This window comes from Pituophis catenifer, unplaced genomic scaffold (assembly GCF_029215685.1).
Source record: "Pituophis catenifer annectens isolate HBS135680 unplaced genomic scaffold, rPitCat1.0.hap2 SCAF_13, whole genome shotgun sequence".
Taxonomy (NCBI): Eukaryota; Metazoa; Chordata; class Lepidosauria; order Squamata; family Colubridae; genus Pituophis; species Pituophis catenifer.
In genome coordinates, this window is record NW_027256893.1 from 7,733,030 (window position 1) to 7,748,763 (window position 15,734).

Sequence of the window (15,734 nt, forward strand, 5' to 3'; positions counted from 1 at the left end):
CGGCCTTCCCCCTCCCTCTCCCCCACGACAGGTGTTTCCCAAACCCCAAAATAGTTTTTTTTTGGGGGGGGGTTCAACAACCCCCCCCAGGATGCATAAGCCCACCATCGTTCCTACCGTCCCTGTCCTAATATTCCCTTTTTTTACTTACTCTCTTCATGTATTCAAATTATGTTTCTTTATTTTATTTTATTTCGAATTTATATACCGCACCTTCTCCCGAGGGACTCAGGGCGGTGTACAGCCAGCTAAAAACATACAATACAAACATTAAAAACAATTCAAAGGATATATATTTAATTTGGCCCCAATTTAAAATGACAAAAATGTTTTTTAAAAAAATCTTATGTTTAAAAAAATGTTATAATTTTACCTGTTGTCTTAAATATGCTTGACAAATTTAGGAAGAAATTTCTTAGGAAGAAATTTTTAAAAGTTTTAAATTGGTTTGTGATTTTTAAATTTTGGGGCCAAATTTATATATATTTTAATTGTTTTTTAATATTTGTATTTCATGTTCTTAATTCTGGCTGTACACCGCCCTGAGTCCTCAGGGAGAAGGGCAGTATATAAATTGGAAATAAAATAAAATAAAAAATAAAATGTGCAAAGAAGAGCACCTAACTATAAAATGAGCAAAAGACCCAGCTGAAATGAGTCAACTGACATTTAAATTTAGAGAACAGGAAGATAAAACAATATTATTTGAGATGGGATTTGTTTTATCAATGGATAGACAATAAAACATGGAGATGAAATATGAGGTTGATGTAAAGATAAAATATGTGAAGTTCTTTTTTATGAGAAATAAGCTCTTGTCACAAATTGGTACTTTGGAAATGGGATTAAGCACAAAAGAATGTTAACCGATCGACACACTGTCTGTAATTGTTTGGAATGATGACAGTTTTATGTTTTGTTTCTCTTTTTAAAATAAAAAATTATTTTCAAAAAAAAAAAAAAAAAAGATGAGCAAAGACCCGAAGGCTAAAAGACGTAAAAAACGGTTGCAGGAATTGGGTTTTGGTTAGTCTAGCGAAAAAGAAAGACCAGGAGAGAGAGTTAACAGAGTTGGAAGGGACCTTGGGAGGTCATCTAGTCTAACCCCCTGCTCACCCAGGAGACCTGTACTAGGGATTCGAACCGCCGACTTTTCTGACCGACAAGCTCAATGTCTCAGCCACTGAGCCACCTAGCAATGTTCCAATCAGTGGTGGGTTTCAAATTTTTTTACTACCGGTTCTCTGGGCGTGGCAGGGGAAGGATACTGTAAAATCTCCATTCCCACCCCACTCCAGGGGAAGGTTACTGCAAAATCCCCATTTCCTCCCGATCAGCTGGGACTCGGGAGGCAGCGAATAGATGCGGGCGGGGCCAGTCAGAATTTTTACTACCGGTTCTCCAAACTACTCAAAATTTCCGCTACCGGTTCTCCAGAACTGGACAGAACCTGCTGAAACCCACCTCTGGTTCCAATGTTTGAGGGGCTTCCACAAAGAAAGAGGAAGGGGGGGGTTCCACTTATTTGCCAAAGAAACCGAAAGGCAAAGACGAGAAGCAAATGGATGGGAACTAATCAAAGAGAGAAGCAACCTGGAATTAAGGAGAAATTTCCTGACAGTGAGGACAATCCATCGGTGGGACAGCTTTGCCTCCAGAAGTTGTAGCTGCTCCATCCGTCACTGGAGGCTTTTTAATTAAGAAGAAACTGGACACTCGTCTGAAATGGTCCTGGGTCTGCAGGATCCAATCTGAAGAGGCTGTCCTTCCTGAGAATGCTCAGGAAGATAAATCTATCTCAGCATCTACTTCTGTCCTACTATCGCAGCACCATTGAGAGTGTCCTGACATACGGCATTCTTGCATGGTATGGGAGCAGCTCTGTAGCGGACAAAAAAGCTCTACAGAGAATCATTAAAACTGCCCAGAATATCATCGGGCTCCAGCTACCAGCCCTGGATGACATCTTTGAATCTCGCTATTTGAGAAAGTTGCATAACATTCTCAGAGACTCTTCCCATCCTGCTTACAATCTTTTTGGACTGTTGCCTTCTGGCAGAAGATACAGAACAATTAAAACTCGGACCACATGCCTTCTGAATAGTTTTTATCCCAGAGCTATAATTGCACTCAATGAACTAAAGGGCCACCATCAGTGAGCTGTTGGACAGCATTACTTGGTCTGTTGTGTAGATGTTTGGGTGGTTAGGGGTGGGGAATTGTGGTGGGTGGGAGTGTGTTTGAGGATTGTTATGTGTGTTGGACCTGGTCTTTGGGTCTTAAGTGAATTTCGTTGTATGGGTATACTGTGTCTACACATACAATGTCAATAAAGTTATTTATTTATTAACCTAGACGAAAGCAGCTCTCCTGTTGCCGTAGCAACCCACCAGGTTAACCCACTTACCTCCCCCCCCTTTACTGGTCCAGCATCCTCCCCACTGCCCCAATCCAAACCCACCCACCCACCCTTTTGTGAGTTGCAAGCAATGAACGAGGCAATCCTGCCCCTTAGGAATACATGGACCATACATGCACTAATGGTAGGTAGCCCTCCGCTTACAACCATCCATTTAGCCACAGTCCAAAGTTGCGACATCCTTGGAATAAAAAGGTTGTGACTGGTCCTCGTACTTAACGACCGTCATAGCATTTTCCCACAGTCACGTGATCAAAATTCAGGCGCTCGACAACCGGTATTCTTTCCAACAAGTTGCAGCATCCCGGAGTCACATGACTGCCGTTTGGGACCTTACCAGCGGGTTTCCGACAAGCAAATTCAGTTAGGGGGGGAGCCCGATCCACTTAATGACCTTGTGCTTCACTTAACAACTGCGGTGATTTACTTCACCGCAGCGGGGAAGAAAAAGGCTGCAAAATCAGGCCCGCCAAACCAGCTTAGAAATGGAAATTCTGGTTCCAGTTGCAGTCAAGGATTACCTTGTACGTCTTTGGACTTTGATGCTTGTGGTTCTGCATTACCAAACTACACAACAGAAAGATGCAAGTGTTGTGATTCTTTGTTGTAATTGTTACGGTTGCAATCCAGGTTTGTCTGGGTTGTTTTTGTTTTTTTGTTTTTTTAATATTTCCATCGTTTGGGGATTCTTGAAGCTACCCTGAATCTGCCCATCCGGGGGGGCTAACAACCCATTGAAAGCAATAATAACAACAGCAGCCATAATACGCCGGCCATTCCATTCACATGAGACCATCCCGTTATTAGTGGCGGCGGCAGCCCTTCGAGATAACGAGTTGCTACCGGTTGTGCAAACATCCTGAAACTGTTTCACACCCAGCACTAAGTTGGTAATTTGATTCCACCCACACCCAGCGGCGCAGGGCAGGCTTCCCTTCGCAGTTCTGGCAGGTTTTATTGGCAAAGCCGGGTTGGAGAACAAGATGGAGCAAGGGAATCCATAAAGCAAGGAGCGACTCTACTCTGCACCGCCAATAAAGGAGATGACAAGAAGGGCAAGAGATCGATACTTCCATTTATTTTATTTATTTATTCATGTATTTATTTATTTCGTCAAGCATGTATTTTATGACAGCTACAAGTGTAAACATAATTATAAATACATGAAAAGGATACGAAGAAAAGAAAACATTAGGACAGGGACGGTAGGTACACTGGTGCGCTTATGCATGCCCCTTAAAGTATGAAATAAAGTGAATTATTTAAAGTATGAAATGCTGTCATATTTCAAGGTAAATTTAAAATCTTTTAAAAACTGCACAGGGCCTCCTTTTATATAGCCTGTTACCGTCTTACAGGTATGTGTCTCCAAACGGGGGGGGGGGGGGGGTTCTCAGCCTCAATTTTGCAAAAAATAAATAAATAAAATGCAAACTCTGCATTCTCTGCAAGTCATCGGATGTTTCTTAACCGTAACTACTTTAAGATGCATGGACTTCAACTCCCAGAATTCCCCAGCCTGCTGGCTGGGGAATTCTGGGAGTTGAAGTCCATGCATCTTAAAGTGGTTGTGGTTGAGAAATACTGCTCTAAATCATGACTAAACGACTTCCAAAGTCCCTTCCTACCCAATTATTCTATAACAATTCTATGTTGTGGTGTAACAAGCGGAAGCCGGAAGTTCAGTTGTTCAACCATACCATTTTAGCCTCTTGGCTGGCAAGGGTCATCGTCTCCCAGCGGCTCCGTCTGATACTGTAACTCACCAACCAGAGCCAGAGCCACGCCTCCCGTCTACGTCACGGGCTCGTCATTTGTCCTCCATGGCCCCTGGCTTAGCCACGCCCAGCGGCCCCGGCTCCTCACCCAAAGCCAGGCTTGTTTGTCCGATGACGTCAAGACCCTTTCCACTCCGAACGAGGGAGGAAGGCGGGGCCCGGCGAGTCACGTGGTGCGAGCGCCGTCCCTCCAGGGTGGGATGCGCGTGCCGAGTTCTGCGCAACTTTTTGGGAAAAAGCGCAACTTTTTGGAAAACAGATTTATTTTATTTTTATCAATGAGGGTGGGAGGAAAAGGGAAACCCTTAATTAACTGATTAATTTAATTTCTTAATTTAAATTTAATTATCTAAATTTAATTAATTAATTTATAAATTTAATTAATTAATTTATAAATTTAATTAATGTATACATTTAATTAATGTATAAATTTAATTAATTTATATAATTTAATTAATTAATTAATTAATTAAATTAATTTCGGCTCCAGATCCCTTAAAGAGAAAAGGCTTCTGTATATGGCCATCTGGAATTCTTGCATTCTTTGCACCAAACCGAATGTGTTTTTTAGTGCACAAAAATTTAAATTCCCACCAATGTGACAGTTTGAATGACGTTTTGCATGTTGTTTTGACTTTTGAGCCGGAGCTTGGTGATAAGAGGAGCAGTTGGATTTATGTTTTAAATAAATAAAATAAATGCCTTTAACCCACCCATTTGAGGAGGTGGTCTTATTTCATATTATTTATTTATTATTTTATTTTATTTTTCATATTTGTATACCGCCCTACTCCCAAAGGACTCAGGGCGGTGAACAGCCATAATAAATACAAATACATATAGAAGTTAAGACGTTAACAGATTAACAGAGTTGGAAGGGACCTTGTAGGTCATCTAGTCTAACCCCCTGCCCAAGTAGGACACCCTACACCATTTCTGACAGATGGCAGTCCAATCTCTTCTTGAAAGCCTCCAGTGATGAAGCTCCGACAACTTGTCCTCGGTGCATAAGCTCACATTGTACATAAAAGCTATAAGTGATAAATCATGATCATAGCCATTATAAAATACATTCATCATAAATCATAAGATGCAACACTTAGTGATGGTCATAGGATGCTAAATAAACAATCAACATAAATCATACTAGGAAACTAAATAAAACAATATAAATCGTAAAGATACAAGCAACAAAATGATTGTCATAAGTAGAAAGGGAGATAGGTAATAGGAATGATGCACGGGTGAAATTCAGCTGGACCAGACCAGTTCTGGTGAACCGGATGTTAATTTTAATCTGGTTTGCCAAACTGGTAGTTGCAAGGACTGGCTGACCCCGCCCACCCCACCCCGCCCCTCCCAGGAGTCTCCACAAGGCCTGTTTTGGATGCCAGGTAAGTGCAACGCCCATGCGGAGGCTCTGGGAGGGCGAAAAACGGGCCTCCTGGAAGTTCCAGAAGCCCGGAATTTCTGACCTTCAGAGGGCCTCTGAAGCCCAGGGAGCCGTTTTCGCTCTCTCAGAGGCTCGAGGTAAGCCTCCGGAGCCTGGGGAGGGCAAAAAACAGGCCTACCGGAAGTCTGGAAATGGGCTTGTTTCTGGCCTCTGGAGGGCTTCTGGAGCCTGGGAGAGGCCATTTTCACCCACCTGGAGGCTCAAGGAAAGCCTCTGGAGCCTGGGAAGGGTGAAAATTCCACCACCACCACCCCACCATGATGCAGGAGACCAAGTAGGCGACGCCTACCATGGCCACGCGCACCCAGCAACAGGGCAAAGAACCGTTTGCTAAAAATTTTGAATCTCACCCCTGGAAAGTTGAGAATAATAACACTAATAAATGTACTATATGTCAGAACAGATTTACGACTGTAATTGCCAGGCTCAGTTATGGTTGTAAGTTGAGGGCCACTAGTAGATAGATTTTCTCCGTTGAATACGGTGTCTTCTTCTGTCATAATTCCAGCACGTGCCACATGGTTTTGAAGCTGAGCATAACAAGCTGATGGAATTTGATGTCACGAAATTATCATAATGGTTTTTAAAAGAATTAGACTAAGACCAGGCCAACAACCTTTAATGATTTTAGGTGACCTTCCGGTTCAGAAAATTCCATTTTAATCAATTACATTACTGTACTCTCTTCCTCGTTCCCTCCGATCTTCCTGTGAATTTGTCAGTAGTGCCAAATGACTTTCAATAAGTACATTAACCCGCAATTGATTTAACACATTTCTCTCTCGTTTTGATTTGTTCAAATGTATTGAAATGGGTTCAGGATGAAAATAAGTGAATGAACGGGGCGCTCTCTGTTAGGAATTTATCCTTAACTATTTTAAACAAATTTAAAAGGAATGTCTGTAGCCTCTTGGTCACCGAATCAATTATTCTTCACATTCATCCTTCATAACATGGCATAAAGCATAAAATGTAAGCATATAAAATATATATAAATGCAGGGGTGGGCTTCAAAAATTTTAGCAAGGGGTTCTCTGCCTGGTTGCTGGGTAGGCGTGGCCATGGTGGGCGTGGCCTAGTCAGCCTCTTGCACCACAGCAGAGGGGGAATTTTTGCCTTTCCCGGGCTCCGGAGGCTTCTCTCGAGCCTCCGGGAGTGTGAAAACAGCCTCTCCAGGCTCCGGAGGCCCTCTGGAGGCCAGAAATGGGCCCGTTTCCAGCCTTCCCGAACTTCCAGTAGGCCTATTTTTTGCTCTCCCCTAGTCTCTGCATGCGCCCTGCACTTACCTGCATCCAAAATGGGCCACGTGACATGGGGACGTTCACCCCTGGTTTTGCCCCATTTTTTTTTTTTTTAATTTGATTTTAATTCTTTCCACGGTTGTTAAATGAATCACTGAAGTCGTGAAAGTTAGTAAGACGGCTTTTAAGTGAACCCGGCTTCCCCCTTGACTTTGCTTGTCAGAAGGTCACAAGAGTGGATCACGTGACCTGGAGGACACTGCAACCGTCATAAATAGGAGCCAGTGGCCAAACGTCTGAATTTTGATGACGTGGACATGGGGGGGGGGGGAATGCTGCAATGGTCCTACGTGTGAAAAACGGCCGTAAGTCACTTTTTTCAGTGGCGTCGTAACTTCAAACGGTCACTAAACGAACTGTTGTAAGTCAAGGACTACCTGGAGCCACGGGAGAAAAAGTGGGCTGTAAATGCATCAAACGGAATAAATAAATTAAAGTTCTAATTCCTATCACAAAGCTGGTTTCTCTTTGCCGCATTCCTGAATTGTAAGTGGCCATTTGCAAAGCCCAGTGACTTTCTTTCATAAATGTAAGTTCATATAATTCATTCATATAAATGAATCGCTTTCATTTATAACTTTTTCTGCGAATCCAGCTAAATCTAGAGACTAACCACTGCAGGAGCTACAGGCAACATTCGTCTACAAGCCATGATTTTTGACTTTTCATGGCTTTTCTAATCAGTAACATCTCTCACAAAAATTCCAGAACTTCAACGTTCATTCTAAAACAGGCCCAGCACCATTGTTAACATTCCTGAACACTCTGGAACCGTCCCTAGGAAAAAAACCGAAACCTCACTCTTATCACCTATCGACCCCACCCCAAATTCTGGGTCATCGGTTTTGCATTGTGCTGAGAGATTTTCAAGGCAGATTTAGCCCCATGAAGCCGACCGATCGCAGGGTAAAATACTGCAGAATCAGGAATCCGCCATTTTTCTGTCCGTTGCCAAGGTGACAACGGGCAATCCAAATGGTGCCTCTGGTTTAAGAGAAAGTTGATCGGATATCCGAAAGAAGGGGAAGACATTGGATTAATTAAGAATTAAAAATGAAGAAGAGGTTAGACAGCTGTTTGTCTGGAATGGTATAGGATTTCCCATTTGGAGGGTTGGACTAGAAGATCTTCCAGCTCTTATTATTCTGTATTCTGCAAATGCGGTAAGTGGGGTCCCGAATAACACTCCAATTAGGGGAAGAGCTCTAACCAATATAAATTTAATCAATAAAAAACAAAAGCACTAAGCAATGGGAAAGAAAAAAAAGTAAAGGTTTGGGTTTTAGAGTAGAATAATAATATAGAATAGAATAGAATAGAATAGAATAGAATAGAATAGAATTAGAGTAGAGTAGAGTAGAGTAGAGTAGAGTAGAGTAGAGTAGAGTAGAGTAGAGTAGATTAGAGTAGAGTAGAATAATAATATAGAATAGAATAGAATAGAATAGAATAGAATAGAATAGAATAGAATAGAATAGAATAGAATAGAATAGAACAGAACATTCACGTGTGCACACTTTGGGCACTTAGCATGTGTTTGGCGCACACCGCACATGCGCATGCAGAGAACCGGTGGCAAACCTCAGAAGATTTCACCACTGGACTGTCAGTTTAGCAAGGAGGAAAAAAATGTGAAACACATTGCTGCAAGAATGCCTCTGCCATTCACTTCTCCTGACAGATAGAGAGAGACAGAGACAGAGACAGGAGAGAGACAGAGACAGAGAGACAAAGAGAGAGAGAGAGAGACAGAGAGACAGAGAGACAGAGAAAGAGACAGAGAGAGACACACACAGAGAGAGACAGAGACAGAGACAGGAGAGAGACAGAGACAGGAGAGAGACAGAGACAGAGAGACAAAGAGAGAGAGAGAGAGACAGAAAGACAGAGAGACAGAGAAAGAGACAGAGAGAGACACACACAGAGAGAGACAGAGACAGAGACAGGAGAGAGACAGGAGAGAGACGAGAGAGAGACAGAGAGAGAGAGACACACACACAGAGAAGAGGCAGACAGACAGAGAGAGACAGAGACAGACAGAGAGACAGACACAGAGACAGAGACAGAGAGAGAGAGAGATTTTAAATCAGGAGAATATTTGTCCAACAGCTGACATGTTTGCCCACAAGGTGAGCCCAGGTGGAAATATGACCCACATAAAAACTCACAGGAGCCGGGACAATCTTTTGTCAGCAATTCTATAAGCAGTTTTAAGGACTCCTCAGAACTTTTGGGATTGAGATGAAACTATTTCAATGCTGTTTTTCCCTCTTCAAAGGACCTCTGAAAAAACCAATGCAACTTCTGTTTGTTGCTAGTTTAGCGTTCCACCTCAAAAAGCAGAAATAATCTTGTTAAGTTCTCCGTTAATTTTTGGGAATTTGTTTAAAGGGAATAGAAAAACTGTTGCCTCCTACAGATTCCGCTTGTCTGCAAGCTTTGACTGAGTACATCAAATGCTTAGCCGTCTTTTAATTCAAACCAGGATTAGCCTGATGAAGAAAACATGCTGAACCAAACCATAAACTGACTGCAAAGGTTAAGTTGTACGAATTGCAAAGTTCATGCAAAATGTAGAATGAAATGGTGAATGTCAAAAACCGCCTCAGCTATCGCCTTCCACTAATCTGAGGTAGCAAGGAAGGAAATATTGAGATGTTGGACAGAAAAACTACGCTGAACCTCTTAGGAATAAAAGATATTGTTTTATGGAATTCTTAGTCACCTCTCTTGCTAAGCCGACTATGGCTTGATCTACAAAGGAACATTTTGTTCTGCAAAATTTAATTTGCATATTTCGTTCTGCAAAATTTAATTTGCATCGATTTTATTCTACCACATTTCATAAATAAATAAAAATAAAGTCACGATAATAAATTATGATATTTCTACGTCATAGTGAATATCCCAAAGGTGCTTTTTTGAGAGGCAACTGGACTTTCTGGTTTTTTCTTTGTAGATGTTTCGCTTCTCATCCAAGAAGCTTCTTCAGCTCTGAAGAAGCTTCTTCAGCTCTCTCATCAGCAGAGTTGAAGAAGCTTCTTGGATGAGAAGCGAAATGTCTTCAAAGAAAAAACCAGAAAGTCCAGTTGCTTCTTGAAAAAGCATCTTTGAAACAACCATGACCTGGATGACTGAGAACCTCCATAGTCATAGTAGATACTTTAGTTTACTTTACTTTATTGTCATTGCACCTTGTACAACGAAATTAAATGCCACCTTCAGTATACATTATAATTATAAAAATAAAACACAAGAATGTATCCTTCACATTCTATACCAGTGATGGCTAACCTTTTTGCCATTGCGTGCCAAAAGCAGGGGGAGGGCAGGGGGTCACGCGCACGCATGCCCCACCCATAATTCAATGTGTCCTACCACCACCACCCGGGCATGCGCACATGACCCCTCGTGCTCCCCTGAGCACGAGGGGCCTCCAGAGCCTCGGGAGGTCATTTTCACCCTCCCGGAGGCTCGAAGAAAGCCTCCAGAGCCTGGGGAGGACAAAAACGACCCCCTATCCATGGTGCAGGAGGCTGATAAGGCTACGCCCACCATGGCCACGCCCACCATGGCCACGCCCACCCAGCAACCGGGCAGAGAACCCCTTGCTAAAAATTTTGAAGCCCACCCCCCCCCGGGCCAGACTATTCTACATAATAAAGATCTACCTCCTTAAGGTAGAGTCATTTAATTGCCCTTCATTGCATCACCCAGCAAGTTTCAACCAAAGGTAACACACAGACAACCTAAAAAGCTAGCTATGACCTCTGACAGCAACCAATCATGGGCCCCAGGAAGTTCAAAGCCAGAGAGGGTATAAAACTCAGGGGCTCTCAGCATCTCTTCCCTTTTTTCGCCCAAGATCTCCAAGGCATATGATCCTGTTCATCAATAAACCTTCTTTCCAAGCAACTTCCCTGAATCCAGTGTCTTTTTTCCCCACTTGGAACTGCATCCAGATGGACATTTCTTCCAACAATGGTTACCGCCAAAGTTCCCACTCAAGGCAGAAATGTCCTAGCTGAAATTATCCTTCTCTGGACACATTATGCACAGATCAAACTCTCTAGAGAAAGCGCTGATGTTGAGAAAGGTGGAAGGAAAAAGAAGAAGAGGACAACCATCAGCCAGGTGGATGGATTCAATTACAAGCGATGAAGGTGCTATTGGAAGACTTGAAGGACCAAGTTAAGAATACAACATCACGGAGAAAATATATGTTAACTCTAAGAGTTGACACCAACTTAATAGCATGTAATCAATTAATGATCTATCTTGGAGGCCTTCTAGTTGTGCAAAGCTACTAGATCTAAGCTGCAAAAATACAAATGCCCCACTAGGTGGCAGGGAAGAGATACAGCATATTTTAAGTTTTTGCTGCCATCTTGTGATCAATGGTATTTTTGCAGCCCTAAAATCTGTCTCAACGTTATCCAATAGGCTTTGTGGTTGAGCTGAAATTCCAAGCCATGTTTCCACGCTTGACTTTGAATATTTATTTTCTTCTCAAAATGAAAACATATTTGATTATTATTGCCAGTATCATATTTATTTATTTATTTATTTATTTATTTATTTATTTATTTATTTATTTATTTATTAAATTTCTATACCGCCCTTCTCCAAATAGGACTCACGGCGGTGCACAGCCAAGGTAAAAACAGAGCATACAAAATTTAAAAACAGTATTAAAATAATTAAATATTTTGGCCGTAAATTAAAACAACCCAATTTAAAATCAATTTAAAATTTAACCCAAGCCAGCCCAGCTAGTTGAAATAAATAGGTTTTCAGGGCCCGACGAAAAATCCGGAGGTCTGTTATTGTATGTAACTCTGGGGGAAGGTTGTTCCAGAGGGTGGGCGCCGCCACAGAGAAGGCTCTCCCCCTGGGGGTCGCCAGCCGACATTGTCTGGCGGACGGCACCCTGAGGAGGCCCACACTATGCGAGCGTACTGGCCGGTGGGAGGCTATTGGTGGCAGAAGGCGGTCTCGTAAGTACCCCGGCCCTAAGCCATGGAGCGCTTTAAAGGTGGTCACCAACACCTTGAAGCGCACCCGGAAGACCACCGGGAGCCAGTGCAGCTCGCGCAGGAGAGGTGTCACATGGGAGCGCCTCGTCGCCCCCATAATCCCCCGCGCGGCCGCGTTCTGGACCAGCTAGAGCCTCCGGGTGCACCCCAGGGGGAGCCCCATGTAGAGAGCGTTGCAGTAGTCCAGGCGGGAAGTGACTAGTGCCTGAGTGACTGTGCGTAGAGAGTCCCGATCTAGAAAGGGACGCAACTGGCGTATCAGGTGAACCTGATAAAAAGCCCCCCTGGCCATGGCCGTCAAATGATCTTCTAAAGACAGCCGTGCGTCCAGGAGGACGCCCAAGTTACGAGCCCTCTCTGTGGGAGCGAGTGATTTGCCCCCAATAGCCAGCGATGGCATCAGCTGGTTATATTGGGACGCTGGAAGCCACAGCCACTCGGTCTTGGAGGGGTTGAGTCGGAGCCTGTTTCTCCCCATCCAGGCCCGCACGGCCTCCAGGCACTGGGACATCACTTCAAGGGCATCGTTGGGGTGGCCTGGGGTGGAGATGTACAGCTGGGTGTCATATTACAACTTACAACATCCATCCCATTTGTCATTAATGGAAAAGCAGAGAATTGGTGTGTTTCTCAACGTCCAATACATTCTTCAAATGCTTAAAGAAGTTCTGAGAATTCTAGACGCTAACCACATGAAGGAAGATATGCAAAACGAAAAACTCTTGAATAAGAGTTTTCATTAATTCCAGCTGGAACAGCTAACGTACATACTTACTTTAATGTTTCATTCAGAAACAAGTTATTTAATGATTGAATTCATGTGTTGCATTATATTAAACAAGGGTATGTTTGGTGAAACTCAAATACTTTGGCCGCCTAATGAGAAGGAAGGACTCACTGGAGAAGAGCCTAATGCTGGGAAAGGTTGACGGCAAAAGAAGAAAGGGATGACAGAGAATGAGGTGGCTGGATGGAGTCACTGAAGCAGTCGGCGTGAGCTTAAATGGACTCCAGAGGATGGTAGAGGACAGGAAGGCCTGGAGGAACGTTGTCCATGGGGTCGCGATGGGTTGGACACAGGGGTGAAATGCTCCCAGTTCGGACCGGATTGCCCAAGCCGGTAGTGATGGAGGCGGGTGGTTCGGAGAACGGGTAGCAAAAATCCCTGCCCCCACCCCACCCCCATGCCCAGCTGAGCCACGCAATCATCAGAAGCTTTTTTTTTTTTTTTTTTACTTTTAAAATCATTTTTTCTACAACCTCTTTGGCCGAAAAATGCTTTTAAAAGTAAAAAAAAAAAAGCCTCTGATGATCGCATGGCTCAGCTGGGATCGTCAGAGCCTTTTAATAGCATTTTTTCTACAACCTCTTCGGCCAACACTTTTTGTCAGCAAAAAGTGATTTGTTCCTTATAAGTCTTCCAGTAGTGTGTTTCAAATTTTTTTTCACTAGTGGTTCTGTGGGTGTGGCTTGGTGGGCATGGCTTGGTGGGCGTGGCAGGGGAAGGATACTGTAAAATCTCCATTCCCACTCCACTCCAGGGGAAGGTTACTACAAAATCCCCATTTCCTCCCGATCAGCTGGGACTCAGGAGGCAGAGAATAGATGGGGGCGAGACCAGGCAGAGGTGGTATTTACCGGTTCTCCAAAGTACTCAAAATTTCCAGTACCGGTTCTCCAGAACTGGTCAGAACCTGCTGAAACCCACCTCTGAAGTCTTCCAAGATGTTCTCAACTTCCCATTCTGGCTCCCAACTTTCTCCCCCATTAGAAGTGGAAACCTGGCCTGATGCTATAAAGCTTCCAGGCCCCAGCCAGCTGCAGATATTTGATGGCACAGCATCATTTTTTTTTTTTTAATTTGATTTATATGCCGCCCTTCTCCGAAGACTCAGGGCGGCTTACAATGTGCTCAGCAATAGCCTTCATCCTTTTGTATATTTTATACAAAGTCAGCTTATTGCCCCCACAAACTGGGTCCTCATTTCACCTACCTTAGAAAGGATGGAAGGCTGAGTCAACCTTGAGCCTTGGCGAGATTCGAACCAGCAGTAAATTGCAGGCAGCTGGTCTTAAGCAGCTTAATAACAGGGTGCCTCAAACCCTTGTACTACCAAGGCTCATGATATATGCATATGCATCCAGTTGGCTATTCTTTGGATTTCATGATTCAGGTAGGTTCGAACCAATTAAGCAAAGTGCTTCGAAGCGAAATACTGTTCAGGACACAAAACAATGCATTTTAATGCCTTCTATCGAGTAAATGGTCCCTTGGTTATTTTAATCATGGGTCTCTCTACGTTGGAGCCAATCAAGAAGTTCACATGAGGTAAAGATAAAGGCGACCTTGAGAAATTAAAAGGAGAGAGAGAGAGAAAAAGAAAACAAGGAAGGGGGAAAAACAGTATTTGGAAATTATAAATTAACTAAATAGAGATAACAGAATTGGTATATATAGTTCACCTTCTCTTAAGATCTCCCCTCCTGTTCTTATCTGTTGACTCAGCCTTCCAGCCTTCCGAGCTGGGTAAAATGAGGGCCCAGATTGTTGGGGGGAAACAGGCTGACTCTGTAAACTGCTTAGAGAGGGCTGTAAAAGCACTATGAAGCGGTATATAAGTCTAAGTGCTATTGCTATTGCCCTTCCTTCCTTCCTTCCTTCCTTCCTTCCTTCCTTCCTTCCATCCATCCATCCATCCATCCATCCATCCATCCATGGTGTGCAGTGGTTAAAATGCAGTATTGCAGGCTAACGCTGCCCACTGCCAGCAGTTTGATCATGACCATCTCAAGGTTGACTCAGCCAGCCATCCTTCCGAGGTCAGTAAAATGAGGACCCAGATTGTTGGGGGCAATAGGCTGACTCTGTAAACAGCTTAGAGAGGGCTGTAAAGTGGTATATAAGTCTAAGTGCTATTGCTATCTGGAGAGGTTCCAAGGAACCAATCTTTTCACCAGGTCCTTGGTCTTTGGCATGTTTATTGGTTCAGTTTTTGCAGAGCCATCTTCAGTTTGCTACACCTTCCCCCAAACCTACTCTAATACATTAGCATTATGGCATGGGAAATTATCCATGGATGTCTCTGGCGACATCAATTGGTTGAGAGGGCTAGGACAGGATAGCATGCGAGGTGGGCTTCCTTGCTACCAGAATCTATACTATTTTTTTTTCTAAAGTTCCTGGAATAAGTAATGGGGGAAAAAATCCTCTAGGACAGAGCTTAATCTTGATCTTGATGTCCTCTAGTACCAACCCTTAGAGGTAGTCTAGACAGGAAACATGCCCAGATGAACGAATTCTATTCTATTGTAAGGTTGCATCAATAGAATCTTGCAAGACTGAATGTCCATGTCTCTCCCTAGAAACTAGGGAGGGTCCCTTCTGAGATGTTTGCCATGGTTAGGGTCCCATTACTTCTTTTGGGCTCAGCTGCCTCTTATCTGATCATTGCCCAGATTCTTCTTCCTCCTCCTCCTCTTCCCGCTCCTTCACCTCCTCCTCCTTTTCCTCCTTCACCTCATCCTCTTCCTCCTCCTCCAACCACCTCCTCTTCCCACCTCTTCCTCCTCCTTCACCTTCACCTCCTCGTCCTCCTCCTTCACTTCTTCCTTCACTTCCTCCTTCACCTCCTCCTCTCATCTCCTCCTCTTCCTCCTCCTCCACCTCCTCTTCCCACCTCTTCCTCCTCCTTCACCTTCACCTCCTCCTTGTCCTCCTCCTTCACTTCTTCCTTCACTTCCTCCTTC